The sequence below is a fragment of the Sinocyclocheilus grahami genome, unplaced genomic scaffold, assembly GCF_001515645.1.
Source record: "Sinocyclocheilus grahami isolate Dianchi unplaced genomic scaffold, SAMN03320097.WGS_v1.1 scaffold1903.1, whole genome shotgun sequence".
NCBI lineage: Eukaryota > Metazoa > Chordata > Actinopteri > Cypriniformes > Cyprinidae > Sinocyclocheilus > Sinocyclocheilus grahami.
In genome coordinates, this window is record NW_015507082.1 from 56,143 (window position 1) to 61,153 (window position 5,011).

Below are 5,011 nucleotides of genomic sequence, written 5' to 3' on the forward strand. Positions count from 1 at the left end.
ATATTTAAATAAATGGAAAAACACCCCGTGGGTAAAAAAAAAAAAAAAAGCAGAAATCACCAAAATCTGCCTTACCATTAGAAGCACATATATATTAAATGAGAAAAATAAATCTGAATAAAAGCTGTAGGTACAAATCTCCTAATCATCATCATCATCATCATCTAAAATAAATCAACCTACAAAACTGCTGAAAGCTCAAGACATCAAGAAAAATCATGCTGAACATGACGAGTAAAGCAGAAGAGATTCGTCTAAAGGTGCTCTTAATATGTACTAATTATAACACATCATTGATTTTACACACTATTGAAGGAGGACACATGATGATGATGATGATGATGTTCTTCACTATTAGGTACAAATAATTACATTTTAATTAAATATTTTGTAAAGGAATCCTTATGTAGGTATAAACTAATTTCAAGCGTTTAAGCAGAAGCCTCTACAGCAAAGGATTTTTAAGCAACTTTAACTGAAACTGTAAGTTTGCAGAGATTTAAACGGCACATAATTAACGAAATGCCGTGCCTTCAGAATAAAGAGATAAAAACAATGTACATACCGTCCGATATAAGTGGAATTACAGTCACAAACATGAACATAAGCAGCTCCATGTTCAGACTGTTACGATCATCTCTCTGAATCATTAAAGTGAAAGTGATCTGGTGCAATGAAGGCAGTATGTTTAAACCTGTACAGCTTGCTTCCTTGTGACTGACAAAGAAATATGACACTGCAGCTCAGCCAAACCAGTTCTGATTAAATGGAAAAACATCATGAAGAATGAAAAAATAAAAAGAAGAAGAAGAAGAAAAGTATCTGTAACGGGAGTATAATCTGAAACATGCACATTTTTTTAGAAGATCAAGAAATGAGCGGAAATTTTAACCTGAATTAAAAATGTGTTAGTTGAAATAATGAAATAATTATTCTGCTGATGGATGCTTACCTTAAAAGGTGCTGTATGTAAATTGTGTATTTATTTATTTAAACTCTATATGACTGAATCGAGATCTGAATAAAGACAAGCTGGAGACGATGAAACCACTTTGCAGTTTCTACATGCTGATCAAGATCTACAAACCCTACTTCTATAATGTGTGGAATCTGAAGTGTGCATAACAGCGTCTGAAGAAGTGAGGAGGACTACAGGAAAAACAATCAGTCGATTCTGAGAATCACAAAGAAACAAAACCAGCCATGTAAGAGCAAAAGCACTGAGAGCGGGGCTAGTTGTCACACATGGTGTTATGATAATGGTACCTTTGAGTAAGGGTCTAGTTTATGTTGTGCTGCCAGTTTAAGAGTGTGTATGTGTGTTGTGAAGAGAACAAGTTGCTGTATTCAGCCCTAGTCGAAAGAAACATGGCTAGCGGGGTGCAGCTGCTGTTCTGCTGAAATCTAATTCTCGGTCTTCGCTTGTGTGTATTGGACCCATGCGGCCTACGAACGGCGCGACCTTTGGCGTCCTCTGAGCGCTTCTTATTAGTGGCTTCGACCTGTTGTCCCTCACTCTTCGTCTGTGCCTTCACGCGGTCTCTCCCCCCGCATTCATCGCCGTGGAGTGAATCTCCTCAACCTCCGACCGCTAAACCGAACAACACAGTCCTAGGAAGCTACATCGCTACTTAAGGTGGCTTTGATCAATGCACGGTCAGTGGTGCTCGAGACATTTATAATAAATGACTTCTTCACCTCGCATATTCATATTTATATGCACAATATTCACAACATGAGCATACGCACACATGCCCGTAGCCAGCTATGATGTCACCGAGGTCCGGACCTCAGTATTTTTCCCAGGTGTAATTCTTCTTCTTGGTTTTATGACGAGTTGCAATCTTTGAGCATATCGCCACCTACTGTGCTGTTATGCAATCAGGATTTTCTATTATTATATTAGTTGACATTGTTCTGTCTCAACTCTGAAGCCATCAGAGTCCAGGTATCTGTTGGCACTGGTTCAGTTCCACACTGAACCCCTTAAGCTCCAAACCGAAACAGAACATCTTTTATATTATATTCTTTTATCCATAGGCAGAGTTTCACTTTTATGCGTGGGGGGGCACCCACTGGCAGACGAGCCACGAGCACTTTTTTATTGTTATACAATTCATGCATTTATGTAACACATATTCTACATTAAAAATACATTTAGAATGAACAATAACTGCTGAGTAAAAAAAAAACATGTAGAAAAGCCGCCTCTGTTTCCGAATTGCGTAGATGACCACTATCTTTCTTTCATCTCTTCTGATAAATTTTCAGTCAAATCGTTCTATGTGTGCTAGATCAGAGCCAGTTTCTTATTCTCATCATAACTGAGAAACGTATTTCTGATGTAGCCGAACTAGAGCCCTGTATTTCAGCCCTTTCAGACTTTTTATGCTCCTCAGGCTGGGCTTCGGGCCAATTTTCACATCATAGTTCAGACGCGGGCCGGGCCTCGGGTCTGTTTTAGGCTTCTCCTTACTTTTATATTTTAGACATCCATCAATTAGTGATGAAAAATTGCTGCGCTGGTGGAAGCAGCACGAGACCGTGCTACCACGACTGTAAGAGCGGCTCGACTGAGTTTAGCGTCCTGCAGCAGCAGTATGTACGGTGTGTGCCATCAGCGCAGCTGAACAGTTCTGCGTTCAAATGCACGCAATAGCTTAACTTTGCTCTGGATTTCACTCATAATGGCGCCACAAGTCATCCTCCTGTGAAAAGAGATGGTTTTTAAATTTTGATATATTCTCCTCAACTTTTCATACCAAATTTTTTGCAATGTTGTAAGGATTTACTATCACAGTCACATGTGTTTTAGGCGGGAGAGAGAAGCTGAACCCGCAGTTCCGCTCTTTTGCGCGGGCATTTTGTCGCTTTTCCGTACAGAGAAGCAAGTGATTCTTCGAGTTATTATGTGTTATTTAACCATATTTATTTGATAAGCCTTTATAAATACATATGCAAAATAATTTTCCTGTAATTTTATTTATAAATCAGTGGTAAGGTTAGCTACAACTTTTGTGGTGAATTGAGCTGTGAAATAAAATCGGTTGAATGAAGTGATGGCTGAGATAACATTCAATTTATTTTGGCTTCAGTTTGGTTCTATAAGCAAAACATGTTTGCACATTTTTGTAATTTCTTTCAATCTTCACCATCTTAAATTGGAACAGCTTGATTTTTACCGTAGCCTAACGTTAACGGTGCCGCGAGTCGTCCTCATGGAAGAGTTTTAACTTTTCCAAACCTGTACTAACGTTACCTCAAACCATTTCATAAGCATTTCCCACAAAACTTGTAAGTATTTATCAAAAATATTTTTTTGTCTGGGTTTTTAGACAGGAGAGAGAATATGACCCAAAGTTAACACTCTTTTGCGGACATTTTGTCTCTCACGTGTTTCACGGTTTCATGTGAAGCTTATGGCCATGTGTTTTTGATAAATAAATAAATTAATAACTTTTAGTAAAATGATTCCTGCTTAAGACTGTGGTTCTTAATCCTGTTAACGTTACTCGTGAGTCGCAACCCCCGCTCTGCACATTTTGAATTCAGGGGTTTGTTCTATTCAGCCGTAAGTTAAGTGCCCTACGAAGTGGACTTCACAGGACATTCCGCCATGAATGATTCCAGTTCGAAAGAAGCGTATGTTCCATTCAAAGCGCATTAAAGGGCGCGAGACGTGACTACTGAGCAAATCTCACGATTACAATTAAATAAAATCCAACAAATTTACCAAAATTACATTTATTTTAAATAATTATAATACTTAATGTGACAATTTTATATAGAAAAATACAACATAAAAAACACATTTTCAGTCCTCAATCTTATCGATTTTAGCCGTAATGGAGCCACGAGTCATCCTCGTGTGAAAAGAGATGGTTTTATTCTTTAACTTTTTCAAGTCTAATTCTGAAGCATTTAAATATTGGTTTCAAAGTTGTTGTTGTTTTTTTGATAAGGGCAAATAAGTAAAAGTAGAGTGAATGCTTAGAAATATAGAAAGGGCAAATTATTGCATGTTTGGAAAAAATGTTAATGGTTGAGATGAGAATGATTATGCATGTTGTGCTGTGCTTAATCGAGTACTGCTGCTACATTTCAGTAAACATGTTAGTGAAGGTGATTTGCAGAGGAGCACAGAAGTATGTTAAGGTCCCTGAGACTGATGGGGAATTGAACTATCACCAGTTTCACCAGGAAGGTTTGAAGGCTGTTTTGGTAACATATAGAAGTAATAGGGCATATAAGCTTAGGTGCATCATGCTGTATTATATAAATTTAATTGTAAATACCATTATTAACTATGTAAACTTTTCTGACTTCATTCTTATCCCAACATAGCTGCAAAAAAATTTGGCCTGCCGACCGATGTAGAGGTGACTTACAAGGATTCATCAGGGACTGAGGTTGATGCTGACATATTCAGTGAACTCCTCCTGCAAGGCAGTGTCACTCTCATAGCCTGTTTGGATGATGGTGTGTTCAGTTTTACTGTAATTCTATAAGTTTTGTTCTAGCGACTGTTCTAGACACATTTTTTTCATAAATAATTTGAAGTTAAACCAGGATTATGTAAAATGCTTAATTTGACCTCATGTGAATTTGTTTTGCCCCAAAATCTAGATGCATCTGATGTCTTGACGTCTTCAGAAACATGTTCATCAAATGCATCAGCACAGATTACTGACAATCCCCCGAGAAAGAAAGCAAGGACGACAGATGACTGTACTACTACTGACAAACAAGCAGCAAAAAACGTAAGTTATGTAAATGTTAAAAAAAATTGTTACCTTTTGCCTTGTATACTGATTAGTCATTATCCATGCTTTAAGATAAAGCACAACTATGACCTCTTTACCAGGGTTCTGATAATATCACTGCACAGCACTTATAGGCTGCTGGTCTTTTTGCATAGCATTTGCTGTCAAGGACAATTTATTTCTGTCTTTAATATTTTATTATATCTATAGATGCACCAATCGTCCAGCCATAAACCAGACTTTTTTTT